The sequence below is a fragment of the Schistocerca piceifrons genome, chromosome 7, assembly GCF_021461385.2.
Source record: "Schistocerca piceifrons isolate TAMUIC-IGC-003096 chromosome 7, iqSchPice1.1, whole genome shotgun sequence".
Lineage (NCBI taxonomy): Eukaryota > Metazoa > Arthropoda > Insecta > Orthoptera > Acrididae > Schistocerca > Schistocerca piceifrons.
Window position 1 is genome coordinate 324,822,460 of NC_060144.1, and position 18,742 is coordinate 324,841,201.

Consider the following 18,742-nt stretch of genomic DNA (forward strand, 5'->3'; position numbering starts at 1 on the left):
TTTTGGAGCCATTAACAATTAAGAAAATAAACTGGTTAAAAACGATGCTAGAAATAAGACGTTGGTTCAAAAATCATTATGTGCCTTTAGAAGTCTGCGTGGATAAGACAACTGAAATCCGAATCCGCATCCGAGGTTATTAAAATTTTAGAAACGATATCCTGCTTACGCGCAGACGGCTAGTTATTAGGACTATCCACTAACCATACATGCTTCTACCTGTGTTTGCGAAGCCTGCTTTACCTTGTGCTACTGCGTCCGTCTACACAGAGTCACCAAAGATGAAGAGGCAGTTCTGTTGCCCGTTATTTTATGTGTGACAAGTTAGAGTCATTAACGTTGGAAATTCACCTTCTCGGCTACAGAACACACGGAATGTGAAATACTCTCTGTACTGAAACAAGAAGCTATTTCGTTTCCTTTCACAAATAACGACGCGGAACGATGTAATGATGTGGGTGTCGAAAAAATACATTTGTTTCATGTTGAAAGACGTCCTTAATAAAATACGTCTTTCTGATACGAAGTAATTTGGCTGGTTGTGAAACGGACATTTTCAAGCGAAAAGTTCATGGACGTTACTGCTGATGACTCTTACAGAGGAACATATACTTCCATGCAGTCGAGAAGTATCGCTGCTACTAGTTACAGGGTGTTCTCAAATTATTTATTCAAATGAAAACGACAGACCACCTAAACGATATTCAGGGATGATATTGATCTGATACCGGCTGCAGTAAAAGCATGTTATAGGCGTTTGGGTCCCGAGCAGAATTGGTAATGCTCAGGTGTTCTAATTCAATTTATGCAGCCCTCGTTCTGTGTGAAGTTTTTGCAAAGAAATGAAGTAGATCACAAAAATCATTTTCGATGAAGTACACTTTCTATTTTATTTTAATACTGACAACAGGAAAAATTTCCTTAATTGAGTGAATTTCAAAATACACTATGTTTTGCGGGGAGTGACATTTTTGGTGGTGTGGAATTCCATTAAACATTGGAATACGAAACGTAGCTAGGCTTAAGGTCTTGCAAGAATAGACTGTGGTTGGGGGATCGATAGACTATGTCGGTTATTAGTTTAAGTGTGTTTTAGAATTTCTGGATGATGAATGTTAGGTGTTTATTAATTTACTACGAGTATTTGTAGTAGCTCACTGTGTTCGTTAATTGGACAGGAAAGTCGCAAATACAGGGTGTAGCTGAGGAAACGCATATTTTTCACTATTGAATGACTGCGACACGGTTTGATAAAAATAATAAAAACAAGCATTAAGTAATAGACTTTTTTAATACAGTTTTGAAATATACATAGTTTCATTAGGTTCGAAAAATAATGTCTTAGAGATGACGTCCTTCTTGCTGGGTACAAATTTGTATCCTATTCCGAAAGTTACGCATGGCTCTCTCCAACATTTCATTCAGCACGGCTTCAATTTCCTGACGAATGGAATTCTTCAGGTCTTCGATTGTGTGAGGCTTGTTCATGTAGACTTTTGATTTTAAATACCCCACAAAAAGAAGTCGCACATCGACAAATCGGATGAGCGAGGGGGGCAGTAAACATCACCCTATCAGAAATAACATGTTCTGGGAACATTTGTCGAACGACTTCCATGGATGCTCTCGCCGTGTGAGCTGTAGCACCGTCCTGATGAAACTATTTTTCTTTCATGTTCATTTGACGTCTTCCAATTTCTGGACGAAGAAAGATGTTTAACATTTTAACGTAGCGCACTGATGTCACAGTAACTGGAGTTTGCAGTTCTTTCCTCTTCAAAAAAATAGGGTCCAACAATTCCCATCTTTGAAATGCAGCACGACACTGTTACTTTTAAACTGTGGAGAGGCCTTTGGTGTAATTCATGTGGGTTGTCCGGCGCCCAATACCGACAATTTTGAACATTGACGTCACCGTCTACATGAAAATGTGCTACATCACTCTTGAAGTCTGTAGCATCTATATCTTCCGTACAAATTTCGTCCATTACGCGACAAAACTCTCTACGCTGCACAAAATCCCCTTCACTAATCTGCTGGACGATCATTGTCTTGTACGGGTGGAACTTAAGATCATCATGTAAGATGCGGTGAACGGAATGACGTCACATACCCAGCGCTACAGCCTGTCGTCTAGCCGATCATTTCGGACTAGCAACAACTGCCGTTCTCACTCGGTCGGCATTTTCCGGAGTACGAACTGAACGGGAAAGACCAGGTGATTTCTTTTTCATCACAGATCCAGTACTTCTAAACGCTGCAATCCTTCGGAGTACAGTATTTCGATCGGGAACTGCACCTCGACGTCCAACTCTTAAAATTTTGACGGAAAAGACGTTGCACTGTTACTACTGAATCATTGTTTCGAATGTACTGCTCGACAACGAACACACAATGCTCTACGGTCCAACGCTCCATAGCGACTGAAACTGTATTGTATGGGCAGTCTGCCAACATTCATTCTCGTAGCCGCGTACTAGCAGTTCAAAAAACATGCGTTTCCTCTGCTCTGCCTTGTACATATCAGAACATCAAGGAGGCAAAGATTGTGTCTAGTTCTTATAGTAATTATCGTCTGCGTTTTGGGTGGTTTATATGTTGAGGACCCATTGGTTGCACTGCGAGGTAATTTGGTTGAGACATAGCTGCAGAGCTGACGGGAAATAGGCACGATGGTTTGTAGCACATAGTAGTCAGTAAACTGTGGTAGGCAGATTACAAAGAATTTAGGTTTGTACACTGTTTAAGTACGTTGTTTCGAGGCATTGGAAGGTTGAACACAATGCATGCAATAAAGTGGTTGCTGTTTCAGAGATGGATATAGGTTGGGCAGTTCGCTAAAGAGATTGGAAATCCTCAGACAGTCTTAGGCTGTTTGTAAGTGTATGTTGCACCCGTGATCTAGGGGTCGCGTCTTTGAATAGTGGTCAGAAAGTCTTAGGTCGAGGTTCGAGCCTCACCACCGCCTCGGTGTAAGATGCCAACCTCAGTCTGCCAAATGCCTTGTCAAAGAGGACGGAGAAGAAGACAGAGGATAAGGGCAACCTCCGGCCCTTAGGGGGGAAAACTGCCCACAAAGGTGGAAGAATGCGCAATTATCAACGACTTGAGGATGAATAAGGCAGTGGAAACCATTGCATTAAAGACACATAATGTGTATCCAGAGGACTTGTGGCCTGTAACAGAAAAATGTGTCGTGATAATCTCTCCACAGGCAAAAGATTCCGAAATAGGTCCCCATTTGAATTTCCGAGAGGGGACTGCCAAGGAGAAGTTGACTATGAGAAAAATATTGAATAACCAATGAAAGGAATGTGGTAGGGAAGCTAAAAAAAAACTGAAAAGAGAAGTACAAAAGCTGAATCTAGACATAGCGGGTTTCAGTGAAGTGAAACGGAAAGAAGACGAGGATTTCTAGCGGGATGAGTTTAGAGTAACATCAGATCAGCTGAAAATGGTATAACGGAAGCATAGCAGAGAGCGAGTTATTGTGAACAGTTCAATGATAGGCTTGTTTTCAAATCCGACAGTGAACCAACATCGTCATCAATAGTTCAGGTATACCCACCTCGTCAAAAGCCGAAGATGAACAGATAGAGAAAGTTGTGGTGTCACTGCCAGACACCACACTTGCTAGGTGGTAGCCTTTAAATCGGCCGCGGTCCGGTAGTATACGTCGGACCCGCGTGTCGCCACTATCAGTGATTGCAGACCGAGCGCCGCCACACGGAAGGTCTAGAGAGACGTCCTAGCACTCGCCCTAGTTGTACATCCGACTTTGCTAGCAATGGTTCACTGACAAATTACGCTCTCATTTGCCGAGACCATAGTTAGCATAGCCTTCAGCTACGTCATTTGCTACGACCTAACAAGGCGCCATTATCAATTGCTATTTATCTTGTGATGCATGTACCGTCAGACCGATGTTCACCAATTATGGATTAAAGTTAAGTATTCCAGCAGCTATGTACCTTTTTTACTAGACTCAACTCCTTTAACTGTTCCAGACCTCACGCCAGCCTGCGTGAGCTTAAACGCGTGCCTTTCGGCTACCCGTCACTGTGGATTGGCTGTCTTGCCAGTCCACAACAAAAGTACATGAGGATATTGAACGGATAATTGAGTGGGTAATTGGAGATGAAAATATAATAGTCATGGGGAACTGGAATGTGGTGGAATGCAGTTGTAGGGGAAGGAGTGGAAGAAAGGGTTACGGGATACTATAAGCTTCGTACTAGGAATGAAAGACGAGAAAGACTAATTGAGTTCTGCAATAAATTTCTGCTAGTAATAGCTGATACTCTATTCAAGAATCACAAGAGGAGAAGATATACTTGAAAAAAGGTAAGAGATACGGGAAGATTTCAGCCAGAGTAGATCACGGTCAGACAGAGATTCCGAAATCAGATACTGGATTGTAAGGCGTATCCGGGAGCAGATATAGACTCAGTTCAGACTTTAGTACTGATGAAGACCAAGCTGAAATTTAAGAAGAATCAATACGCAAAGAATACCGAAATACGGAGGAACTATGGAATGAAGAGACGCTATATCTTCTTTGAAGCTATGGGTAGTATGAAAAGGAATAACTCATTAGGCAGTTCAGTTGCAGAGGAATGGACATCTCTATAAAAGGAAATCACAGAAGTTTGAAAAACATACGTACAAAGAAGGTAATTGTAGAGAACGCGACGGTTTCAGAAGAAATTCGAATGCTCGACGAAAGAAGGAAGTACAAAAATGTTGAGGGTAATACAGGCTAACAGAAATACAAGTAACATGCATGAAATAAATGGGAAGTGCAGGTAAGGTAAGGCGAAACGGGTGCATCAAAATGTGAAGGAATCGATAATGAAATGACTGTCGGAAGGACTGACTCAGTATACAGTCAAAAGAACCTTTGGTGAAATTGAAAGCAAGGGTGGTAACGCAAAGAGTTCAATGGGAATTTCACTGTTAAATTCAGAGGAGAGATCGGACAGGACGAAGGGAAGGCTTACACTGTGTGGTCAAAAGTATCCCGACACCCCGAAAAAACAAACATATTAGGTGCATTGTGCATTAGGTGCATTTCTCATGTTAGGTGCATTGTGCTGCCACCTATTGCCAGGTACTCCATATCAGCAACCTCAGTAGTCATTAGACATCGTGAGAGAGCAGAATGGGGCGCTTCGCCGAACTCACGGATTTCGGACGTGGTCAGGTTATTGGGTGTCACTTGCGTCATACGTCTATATGAGATATTTCCACGCATCTGAACATCCCTAAATCCACTGTTTCCGATGTGATAGTGAAATACAAACGTGAAAGGACACGTACAGTGTAAAAGCGTACAGGCCTACCTCGTCTGTTGACTAACAGAAACTGCCAACAATTGAAGAGGGTTGTAATGTGTAACAGGTATATATCTACCCACACCATCACACAGTAATTCGAAACTGCATCATGATCCAATGCGAGTACTACGACAGTTAGGCAGGAGGTGAGAAAACTTGGATTTCATGGTCGAGCGGCTGCTCATAAGCCACACGTCACGCCGGTAAATGCCAAACGCCGCCTCACTTTATGATCGGAGAGTGGAAAAAGGTTGTGTGGAGTGACGAATCACAGTACAGAATGTGACGATCCGTTGTCAGGGTGTGGGTATGGTGAATGCCCGGTAAACGTCATCTGCCAGCGTGTGTAGTGCCAACAGTAAAATTCGGAGGTGGTGGTGTTATGGTGTGGTCGTGTTTACCATGGAGGGGGCTTACACCCCTTGTTGTTTTGCGCGGCATTATCACTGCACAGGCCTACATTGATATTATAAGCACTTTCTTGCTTCCTACTGTTGATGAGCAATTCGGGGATAGCGATTGTATCTTTCAACACGACCGAGAACCGGTTCAGAATGCAAGGCCGGTGGCGGAGTGGTTATACTACAGTAACATCCGTGTAATGGATTGTCGTGCACAGAGGCCTGACCTGAATCCTATAGAACACTTTTGGGACGTTCTGGAACTCCGACTTAGTGCCAGGCCTCACCGACCGACATCGATACCCCTCCTCAGTGCAGCACTCCGTGAAGAATGGGCAGCCATTCCCCAACAAACGTTCCAGCACCTGGTTGAACGTATGCCTGCGAGAGTGGAAGTTGTCATCAAGGCTAAGGGCGGGCCAACACCATATTGAATTCCAGCATCACTGATGGAGGATGCAACGAACTTTTAAGTCTTTTTCAGCCAGGTGTCGAGATACTTTTGAGCGCATAGTGTACCTGATATGATAGAAGAAGAAACAAGAGTCGATATGGAAGAAGATCCAGTATTAGGATTAGCATTTAAAAGAGCTTTGGAAGGCTGAAGATGAAGTAAGGCAGAAGGAACAGATAACATTCCAACAGAATATCTAAGTGGCAACAAAACTATTGTTTACGTTGGTGCGTAGAACGTCTGACACTGGCGATATACCAGCCGACTTTCGGAAAAATATCATCCACACAATTCGAAACAGCAAGAACTCTTTAGTGTGAGAGTTATCGCACGACCAGCTTAACAGCACTAGCATCCAAGTTGCTGACAAGGATAATATACAGAAGAATGAGGGGCAATTGGCTTGAGGAAAGGTAAAGATACCACGCACGCAGTTCTGATTTCTCGGTTGATAATGCAAGCAAGACTAAAGCAAAATCAAGACACACTGATAGGATTTCTCGGCCTGGAATAGCCGTTCGCCGATGTCAAATGGTTCAAGATGTTGGAATTTCTGTGGACAACAGGGTAAGTAATAGGGAGACATGAGTAATATGCAACATATACAAGAACCAAAAGGGAATAATAAGAGTGGAAGACCAAGAACGAAACGATCGAATTGAAAATGATGCAAGACAGGGAAATAGTCTCTCACCCCTGCTGTTCAATCTATACATCGAAGAAGCAATGATGGAAATGAAAGAAAGATTGAAGAATGGAATTAAAATTGAAAATAAGATTCGCTGATGACATTAATATCATCAGTGAAAGTGAAGAAAAATTACACGATCTGCTCTTTGGAATGAACTGTCTAATGGGTACACAGTATGGGCTGAGAGTAAATCTGAGGCCGAGGTGGCAAAATAACCTATGACGAATGGAGATAAGAGGACCGCAATAGGAAACTAACATTGGAAAAAAGGGCATTCCTAGTGGAGATAGGTCTACTAGTATCAAACATTGGCCTTAATTTTAGGAAGAAATTCCTGAGAATGTACGTTTTGAGCGCAACATTGTATCATACTGAGTCATGGACGGTGAGAAAACCGAAAGAGAAAAGAATCTAAGCATTTGAGATCATATACTACGGAGGAATGTTGAAAATTAGAGGGGCAATAAGGTAAGGAATGAGCAAGTGCTGTGAGTAATCGGAGATGACAGGAATATATTTATAACACTGACAAGATGAAGGCACAAGATGACAGGACATGTGTTAATACACCAAGCAATAACTTCCATGGTACTAGAGAGAACTGTAAAGGGTAAAAACGGCAGAGGAAACAAATATTGGAATACATCCAGGAAGTAACTGAGAACGTAGGTTGCAAGTGCTACTCTGAGATTCAGAGGTTGGCACAGGAGAGGTATTCATGGCAGGCGGCATCAAACCAGTCAGAAGATTTATGACTCAAAAAAGATGGTTTACGAGTTAGAAAATAATAGAATTTCCGCTATTAATATCGTGAGGAGAGAGAAAAGTGAGATAAAGAAGTTGGTAACTGGCGGAGCCCATTTGGTGGAGAGATATCATAAAATGTGATACTCTGAGTTATTGGTTGGGAATACGTGAACACCAACGTGAAATTCAGTTCCGGCATTTCCTGAGCGTTGCTCGTCCTTTTTGTGTCAGGAAAATCAGTTCTGATGGTATGATCGGATGGATTCAATATACTTAAAAACCATTAGATATAAATTATTTAGTTTTAAGTTGCAGTACAATAATAGAAATTTTGAGGAATAATGTCATAAATTCTTAAATTAGCAGTGTATGTACTCAAGGAATCAACAGATTCCATCAATGTTAGTTTCATCATTTCCTTCGATCTTAGTGGTTTGACTTGCCTCAACCGCACTTTACCGTAAAGTGTCGCAGGTCATACTTTCGAATGTAATGGGTAGAATTAGAGGTGAATTGGAGCCCGTCGTCTAATGGTAGGTTTTGGACTAGTAATCGAAACGTCGTGGGTCCATTGTTCAGTCCCAGCTTCTGAGTTATTTTAGAATAAAGATAATAGCAACTGCGGCCGAAGACTTCCGGTATAAACACGCACCCCATTCTACCAGAAGTCTTGCCAAAAAAAGAGGGGAAGTGCACGGCAACCTCTTGCTTTCTGGGTGCAGAACTGCAGATAATAGCAACTGCGGCCGATGACTTCCGGTATAAACACGCACCCCATTCTACCAGAAGTCTTGCCAAAAAAAGAGGGGAAGTGCAAAACTGCACATAAAAAGCGCAAAAAAATCAGCAACGCCATGAGGATGCAGAAGCAATGGGAACCACTGTATTAAAGACAGATAATGCGTATCCACATGAGAAGTGGTTTGTATTTTAGAATGTCATAATGATCTCTTCATTGGCAAAAGGTTCCGGACTGGTCACCCATTCGGATCCGTGGGAGGCTGCCGCCATTGGAGAGACGATCATGAAGAAGGATCAAATAGCCAACCAAAGGGTGACGTTCTACTGAACGAAGCGGGATTGTGGTTGGGGATTCTAGAAAATTTTAAAAGGAAAATGCAAAGGTTGAATCTAGATAGAGTGGTGGTCAGCGGAGTGAAGTGCTAAGAAGATAAGGATTTCTCAAAAAATGGTTCAAATGGCTCTGAGCACTATGCGACTTAACTTCTGTGGTCATTAGCCGCCTAGAACTTAAAACTAATTAAACCTAACTAACCTAAGGACATCACACACATCCATGCCCGAAGCAGGATTCGAACCTGCGACCGTAGCGGTCGCTCGGCTCCAGACTGTAGCGCCTAGAACCGCACGGCCACTCCGGCCGGCAAGGATTTCTCATCAGGCGAGTGTAGGTAATATCAACAACCGTACTATGAAATGGTTTAAGAAGACCAAGATTTATTACGATTAGGAAGGTAGATCAGAGAGAGAGAGAGAGTCTGTGGCAGTGCTGTGACAGGGTTGCCCTCATGACTAGCGGCAGCAAACCAACGCCATATATGCACGTCGACGTCACAAGCAGAAGGCAAAAAGGTGCAGAGATTATCTGGGGATATTGAATGGGTAATTCAGTATTTAAAGTGACACGAAAATCTAATAATCATGTTGTAGTGAAAGGTAGCAGTAGCAGAAAATGGTACAACGGGAGTAGGGTTCGTTAAGAACAGGAAAGTAGGGCAAAGAGTGCGCTACTGTGAAAAGTTCAGTGATAGGATTCTCCCTATCAGAATCGACGACGATAGTACAGGTATATATGCTGACGTCGCAAGCTGAAGAGGAGGACATACAGAGAGTATGTCAGGATTTTGAAAGGGTGATACACCACGTAAAGAGAGATGAAAATCTAATAGTCATGGGGGACTGGAATGCAGTTGTAGTTGAAGGAGCAGAAGAGAAGACTTTAAGAGAATATGGGCTTGGGACAAGGAATGAGAGAGACTAATTGAGCTCTGCAATAAATTTCAGCTAGTAATAGCGAATACCCCGTTCAAGAATCACAAGAGGAGAAGGTATATTTGCAAAGGCCGGGCTATACAGGAAGCTTAAAGTTAGATTACGTCATGGTCGGACACAGATTCTCGAATCAGATACTGGATTGTAAGGCTTACTCAAGAGCAGATATAGACTCAGACCGCAATGTAATGGTGATGAAGAATAGGCTGAAGTTTAAGAGATTAGTCAGAAAGAATCAATACACAAAGAAGTGGGATACGAAAGTACTAAGAAATGACGAGATACGTTTAAAGTTCTCTAAGGCTATAGTTACAGCGATATGTATTAGTTCTGTAGGCAATACACTTGAAGAGGAATGGACATCTCTAAACAGGGAAATCACAGAAGTTGGAAACAAAATCATAAGTACAAAGACGGTAGCTGCAAAGAAACAATGGGTAACAGAAGAAATACTTCAGTTGATCGACGAAAGAATGAGGTACAAGAATGTCCTGGGAGATTCAGGAAGTACACTTGAAGGGGAATGGACATCTCTAAAAAGGGAAATCACAGAAGTTGGAATCAAAATCATAAGTACAAAGAAGGTAGCTGCAAAGAAACCATGGGTAACAGAAGAAATACTTCAGTTGATCGGCGAAAGAAGGAAATACAAGGGAGATTCAGGAATACAGAAATACAAGTCACTGAGGAATGCAATAAAGAAGAAGTGCAGGGAAGCTAAGACGAAATGGCTGTACGGAAAAACGAAAAAGAAGTGATTGTCGGGAGTACTGACTCAGCATGTTGGAAAGTCAAAATAAACTTTGGTGAAATCAAAGGCAAGGGTGGTAACATTAAAAGTGCAACGGAAATTCAACTGTTAAATCCAGAGGAGGGAGCGGATAAGTGGAAAGATTACATTGATGGCCTCAATGTGGGGGAAGATTTGTCTGATGTAATACAAGAAGAAACCGAAGTTGATTTGGAAGGTTTGGGGGATCCAGTATTAGAATCGGAATTTAGGAGAGCTTTGGAGGCTTTAATGTTAAATAAGGCAGAAAGGATGGATAACATTACCTCAGGATTTATAAAATCTTTTGAGAAAGTGGCAACAAAACGACTATTCAGGTAGGTACGTGGAATGTATGAGTCTGATGACGCACCATCTGATTTTCGGAAAAATATCATCCACAACTTCAAGATCTGACAAGTGTGAGAATGGTGGCACAATCAGCTTAACAGTCACGCCTTTAAGTTGCTGACAAAATAATATACAGAAGAATGGAAAACAGAATTGAGGATATATTAGATGGCGATCGGTTCGGCTTTAGGAAAGGAAAAGGCCCCAGAGAGGTAATTCTGACGTGGAGGTTGATAATGGAAGCGAGACTAAAGAAAAATCGGTATTCTTTCACAGGATTTGTCGACCTGGAAAAGGCTTTCGACAATGTAAAATATTGTAAGATGTTCGAAAATCTGAGAAAAATATTGGTAAGTTATAGTGAGAGACGGGTAAAATACAATATATACAATAGCCAAGAGGAAGTGATAAGGGTGAACGACCAAGAATGAAGTGCTAGGATTAAAAAGGGTGTATTAAAAAGGGCATTCCAGACAATGAGAAGACTACTAATATCTAACGTAGGCTTTAATTTGAGGAAGAAATTTCTGAGGATGAACGTTTGGAGCACAGCATTGTATGGTCGTGAAATATGGACTGTGGGAAAACCATAACAGAAGAGAATCGAAGCATTTGTGACGTGGTGCTAAAGACGAATATTGAAAATTAGGTGGACTAAAAGGCAAGGAATGAGGGGGTTCTGCGCAGAATCTGAGAGGAAAGGAATGTGTGGAAAACACTGACAAAGAGACAGGATGATAGGACATCTCTTAAGACTTGAGGGAATGACCTCCGTTGTGCTAGAGGGAACTGTAGTGGACTAGATTTGTAGAGGAAGACATCGATTAGAATACATCCAGCAAACAATTGAGGATGTATGTTGCAAGTGCTACTCAGAGATGAAGAGGTTAACATAGGAGAGAAAATCGTGGCAGGCCGCATTAAACCAGTCTGATGACTCAAAGAAGAAAAGAAAAGGACAATTAGGGGAAGGAATTGAAGGATGGTTTGAGGGAGAATGTGGGCTTGGTATTAGGGACGAAAGAGCAGAAAGATAAAGTAATGCGATAAATTTTACCTAGTATACAGAATACAGTGTTCAAGAATCACATGAGTAGGAAGTATACTTTGAAATATTCCAGAGAAATGGGAGTATTCCTGCTGGATTTACGACATTCAGATTCCGAAACCAAAATATTCGATTATGTGGCATATCCGGGAGCAGATATAGATAAAGAACACAATTTAATAATTATGAAGTGTGAAATCAACTTTAAGACGTTCTTCCGGAAGAATACTTGTGATACGAAGTGGGATGTTGAAGTACTCAGGAATCACAAGACGCTTTTTAAGTTTTCTAAGACTATAGATAATGCCATTGTGGATACCACAGTAGGCTGTTCAGTTGAGTCGGAACGGACATCTCTACAAAGGGCAATCGCAGAAGGTGGACAAAGACATATAGGTACAAGGAAGATTGCTGCAAAGAAGCCTTCGGCAATGAAACAAATGCTTCAATTAAACGCCGTGAAGAGGAAGAAAAAAATAATTTGAGAAGAATAGGAATTCACCAACATAAATCATGCAGGAATTAAAAGGAAGAGCAGGGAATGCAGCTAAAATTGGAAAAGAAATTCTCGTTAGAATGAGCGATTCAGTATAAGTCTACACAAACATCTGAATTAAAAGGGCTGTAACATCAGGAGTGGAAAGGGAACTCCACTACCAACAACAGACGAGGAAGCACATAGAAAGGAAATACTGTAGACCTCCACGAGGGGTGAGGGTTAGCGGGGGTGGAGACTTGTTCAAGATGTGATAGGAGGAGAGGGAGTTGATATGGAAGACGTAAGGGCCCAGTATCTGAGTAAAAATTTGACTGATCTTGGAATCACTTCAGATCAAACACGTCAGTTAGGAGATACAACATTCCTTCGATATTTCTAAAATAATTAGGGGAAGTAGCATAAAAATGACTAATAAAGTTGGTTTATAGAACCTATGAAGCTGAAGACACACCACCAGACATACGAAAAAAATATGTTGCACACAATTCCGAAGGCAGCAAGAATATATAAGGGTGAAAACAATGTCAAAAACAGCTTAACAGTTAATGCATTCAAGTGGCTGACAAGAATAATATACAGAAGAGTGATAACGACAGTTTAAAAGGGTGTAAGATGTTCGAAACTCTCTTAAAAATATCTGAGAGCTACAGGAAAAGATGGGTGATGTACAGTATGTATTTGAATCATAAGGGAACAATAAGACTGGAAGACCAAGTACGGAGTGCCTGGATTAAAATTGGATATAAGGCAGGAATGGCAATCTTTCGCTCTTAGAATTCAGGCTGTACAGTGAAGGAAATAAAAAGAGAAGTTCACTACTACAATCCGTAGATCTTAATATGAGAAAGAAGCTTCTTAGAATGTACGTTTGGACTGGAGCACTGTGTTGTAGAGAATCGTGACTGTGGGAAATCAGGAAAATTTGAGAAGGGAAGCGTTTGGGTTGGTGTGCCACAAGAGGATGTTGACAATTAGGTGGACTAATAAGGTAAAGGATAAGAAGGTTTCTCCGCAGAGTCGACGAAGAAAGGAACATATGGAGAACATTCACACGAGGAAGCGGTCAGTGAATAACTTCCGTTGTACTAGGGAGTTGCAGAGGGTAATGTCTGTAAGGGAGACACAGAAAATAATTAAGGACATTGGTTGCAAATGCTTCTGTGAGATGTATATGTTGTCACAGGAGAAGAACTCGTGGTACGCAGCATAAAACAAGTCAGAAAAATGATTATTCAAGAAATATGCAAGTTCGGGGGACTTACTGAGTCTGCATTCAGGCTATGCTATGTCTGAACGAACAGCCACGGTACATGGATACAGCACACTGCTCCACCGGCTGTTGTCAACTCTCCAGGGCTTTGGGAGGCTATTTCTCGGGCAAGTAGCTCGTCAGTTGACATCACGAGCGTGAGTGCAGCCCATTCCAATTAAAAGCCATGTGACAACGCTGGATTTTGAATAATCATGTATACTGAGGTCAAACTAACCTAGGTATGGCACCGAGTCTCTTTAAGAAAAGTAGGACAATCATTTTTTAACAGTAACTATACTGGTGATTCAAGTGGAAGTCTAACCGACTCACCATTCTTCGTTTTTTACGGCCTGTCTTACACGATGGGTGGGCAGTTCATAGGACTGGTGGAGGTGGTTCCATTCTGTAGCCAGCGCGATCTATTAATTTGATCCCGGGGTTTGATTCAGTAGCATCACCTGAAAGCCATGGTGCACCGCAGGAACTATCCGGGCACTGTAATTGTGTAGACAGCAACTCTCCATGCAGGTATGACTATCACTATGGTCTTTTCGTTGTAGGAAAGATTAAAGTAGACCGCTCACGGACAAGCAGAAGCGATGAGTCGTCGATAGACACACACAAAAGAACGAAAACTTGCTAGTCTTCGTAGTCATCCTTTTGAGAGCTAGGGCAGCATACACACATACACACGCAAACATCTGCCCCTAAATGGTGCCGGCTGGACGAACAGTCCTGAAATTTGCAAGTAAATTTTTTGTTTATAGCCGCAGAATTACGACACCTACTAAGCTGCTTATTGTTATTTACTTTTTTAAAGGGATGTATCCTTTTTTTGTTTCATTTGAAAGAAGCTTGTAAGAGAACTTAAGTGACATAACACGTATTGTACTTGATCCGATAGTATTAACATAACACTACCACAAACTACCGTCCTCCCGTAAGGAAAAGATGTTCGATAATCGCCTGACCTATTATATCAAATGTAAGCCAACACGTAACTCATGAATGGCTCTTGTGTTTACCTTTGTGCTGAAAGTTTATCTGTTTGCGTTCTGCTGGTGTAACGAGCAGATGAAATGCACTTAAAGCTGTCGAGCCATTCAAACTATGTACAACAGTCCAAAAAGTGAAAATTGTTTATGGTAAATGTCATTGGTGCGGTTGTATGCTGAAGAGTTCCAGATCGTGCCAAGCTCATTCTGTTTTGCAAACATTATAACAAAAAGTAATAAGACCTGGAAGTGTGGAGAATATAATACACCAAGGAAAAGGAAAAGAGTACCTGATAGAAGAAAAAGAAAAGTAACAAAAATGGTTCAAATGGCTCTGAACACTATGGGACTTAACATCGGAGGTCATCAGTCCCCTAGAACTTTAGAACTTAGAACTACTTAAACCAACCAAAGGACATCACACACATCCATGCCCGAGGCAGGATTCGAACCTGCGACCATTGCGGTCGCGTGGTTCCCGACTGAAGCGCCTAGAACCACTCGGCCACAACGGCCGGCTCAAAGTAACATTTCAGCAGCATGTCAGACACAGTGCAAGTGTCACTAAGAGGCATCTCTGAAGTACGAGAAAAATCAACTAAACAAGGGTTCAGCGTACAGTACATTCCATCACATTTTATCCTCCTTATATTTCACTGCAACTACAGATTAAAGGAAATGACATCCAAAATTAGTTACAGTTTCCCGAATATTGCCTGCATAAACTGCAACGTTATGTGAAATATCTATGTAAAAGTTTTTTGAAGCAAAAGCATAATTTACAAACCCTGAGTAAGTCAGTCTTGGCAGGGAATCTAAATTCATTCAGGAATATCGGGTTCCTAAGATATGTTGCTGCCACAGTTATTGTAATGCAGCCCGCTTGACATTGGGCAGTCAGTGTGATACCAACATGACAGACGTCCATCCCATTCTGCACATATAATGACAAATTTCTTAAGAGAACAGTTGGAGAGCCCTGGGACGGTCACTCAAGAAACGCAAAATGGGCTGCACACTTTTCAAGCTTAACACTTACATATTTTTACCTGTGGCAAGCTCTACATTTTGAGCGATTGGTGAACAGCTATGATAAACACACGAAATGTACCAGAGTTACATGTTTGCTTACATTTGGCATAACAGGGCAGACGTTTCTGAAATCTCTTCTGACCGTGTGACAGTGGCCTGTGACGTTGTTATATTGATACTATTTGATCGAGTCCCATACGTCTCCTGTCGCTGAAAGTTCTTTAGAAGCTTCATTCAAATTCCACAGAAAAAAGCATATAGTTCCATTACAAAAAAAGCTCGGTGTCGTAATTTGGAGACTATAAACGATAAAAATTACTTGCAAATAGCAAGCAATTCACCACATTTTCCACTATAATTTAACGAAAACCGAACATCGACATATTTAACATTCTTGACTTTTTTTTTTCTTCTGAAGGAGATGCTGGGCTGTTGGAGAGCATGGCATTTTCATCATAATAGTTGTAGTTTAGCTGTTGCGACACAAATGACTTGCGACAGTTGGGTGGAGAATAGTTGTTTGCGTTGTTGTGACACCATATATTCAGGACAGTTGGGTGCTTGTTTAATTTTGTAGGATTTGTAATTGCATGATGGTTAAGCTAAAGATGTTACTCATCAAGTTTCCTTCGTTCCAAATCCCGGCATTTGCCTTCCGGCTGAGGGAATATCCTGTCAGTCGAAAAAACACCAACTGGGATTGGTTGCTTGTTGTTCGGCTTATTTATCTTCATATTGTCTCAGTAGTCTTGATAGTGTTATATTGTGATATAGCAATTTTGTTAGTGTAGAAAATTTCCGTCGGATTCTGTAGAAGATGAAAATACATAAAATCTAGTCGATGTAGAGAATATTGCCTTCTTCTGTAGGAGCTGACTGAAGTCAATTTGCTCAGTAAGCTGGTCTTTCTATATCAAGCTTCTACGTAATCCCAAATCCTTGTAGGTGTTCTTGGTCTGTTGACAGTTACACTGATTTCTTCGTTTCCCAGCGTATTCTGTTGGAGTGAATTCGATATTACTTCTAGAATAATATAGGGAGGAAGTCCATATTTGAATCTCGGAAAAATAAATGTTATACGATCTTGCTGTCAGAGTAATTCAACAAGCCCATTATTAGTGGTCTGCTCAGCCCGAATCTGGTGATTTGTTTTTTTTTATTTTATTACGTCTAGCATATTCTTCGTTTTAAGTGGTTCGTAAAGGGAGTTTGTCGGGAAGTCGTAGCATAGGTCTCCGGCTATTCGAAGCATCCTCCGTTCAGCAGATAGAATTTTTTTCGTTTGGTTTGATGATCTAATCCATGCTTGACATCTATATTCAAGAACGGGGCGGACAAATATTCTGTATGTAAGAAGGGCAACTGATTGCTCCACTCCACGTGTTCAGTATACCATGGGACGTACCTAATTAACTCGGCTTTCAGATTCTTTAATATTTTCAGTCGTGTTTTCCTGCCAGTTTAAGAGTTCATCTAGATAGATTCAAACATATTTGACGTTTAACTGCCTCACCCTGTATATGTAGCTATAGATACACACTTCCAGTTGTCACTGTAGGACATATTGAAGCCAGTCTCAAACGGTAAAGCAATGTCTTGCCACTGTGCACCTTAGCACTTTTGTTTCCCCGTCTGAGACTTTGATGGCTTCTCAGCAGTGGAAGCAATGGCAAGCATGTCACAATCCAGTACACAGTAAATGAAGCTCAACTATCATCATACAAACGGAAGTGTTCCAGCACCCATTCATCAGGATGGACGTACCAATATCTCACAATCTCCTGACCGAAAGCTGCCTAGTTCTTTACGGAAAGATGTCGGTAGAAGTCGGTCGACTTCAGCCTGCTAAAGTTTTGTGCCCGGTCCTTGCAATCATTAACGATCTAAGAATACAATACAGGTGTGTACAGTAGCCATTATGAAGTGATTGCCATGCTATGCTGTCCGAAACTAGCAAGCACTGCTTGAAAGAACGACTCGCTCCTACTGCAATTCTGAACAAGCTGTAACTGTAAGGTCCGTTACATATATGAGTCGAAATTTCCTTTAGACTGGTCAACCTGCCTTACCAAGTGAGGTGGCTCAATGCTCTAGACACTGGTTTCTCATTTAGGTGGAATGGGATTTAAATCATCATGCAGTCATCCATATTAATGTATTCCATGATCGTATCAAATAGATCAGCGAAAATTCTAAGAGGATTCCTTTTAAGAGGACAAGGTGGAATTCATTCTCCACCCTAGTTTGTGCTTCGTCTCAAATGGTCTCACCGTCAGTTGACGATTAAGCATTAATCTTCCTTCGTTTGTTTCTAATTCTGCGCTGTTCGTGCTCAGTATCACGTTTATCCTGCTCTCATCGGCATCGGCAGGGCGCACCGATCCTTGCTTCTCTGAGGGTTCCTCACTGGCCTTTTGTTACCAAAAGAGGAGTCAGTGCTAGGCCTACATGTGCACTGTTTCTTCACTATTTTTACAACTATAGTTCAGAAGTCACCTTACGGTATGTGACGGAGGGTACATCTCGGATTACTGCTATTTGCCCCCTCACTCATGTTCTAGCTGCGAATGGTGTCCAGCAAAGACTGTTGGCAAAACTCCGCATGAGTTCGAGTCTTTATATTACCTCCAATGTCATTTCGCGTAATGTACGTACGATGCACCACAAAGGAATTATGAGAGTGGGATGGGAGTCAGTTAATGAGATGTACATGTACGGATAAACAAATAATTACAGAATGAGATTTTCACTCTGCAGCGGAGTGTGCGCTGATATGAAACTTCCTGGCAGATTAAAACTGTGTGCCCGACCGAGACTCGAACTCGGGACCTTTGCCTTTCACGGGCAAGTGCTCTACCAACTGAGCTACCGAAGCACGACTCACGCCCGGTACTCACAGCTTTACTTCTGCCAGTACCTCGTCTCCTACCTTCCAAACTTTACAGAAGCTCTCCTGCGAACCTTGCAGAACTAGCACTCCTGAAAGAAAGGATATTGCGGAGACATGGCTTAGCCACAGCCTGGGGGTAGGAAGGTAGGAGACGAGGTACTGGCAGAAGTAAAGCTGTGAGTACCGGGCGTGAGTCGTGCTTCGGAAGCTCAGTTGGTAGAGCACTTGCCCGCGAAAGGCAAAGGTCCCGAGTTCGAGTCTCGG

At 41.8% G+C, this 18,742-nt stretch overlaps 1 non-coding gene across 1 annotated transcript; it reads right to left on the reverse strand.

Annotated features, from left to right (window-relative positions):
- Positions 1-18,389: 18,389 nt before the first annotated feature.
- Trnas-uga lies at positions 18,390-18,464 on the reverse strand. The gene has a single exon. It is a non-coding gene; the product is annotated as a tRNA-Ser (tRNA).
- Between the last annotated feature and the right edge of the window lie 278 nt (positions 18,465-18,742).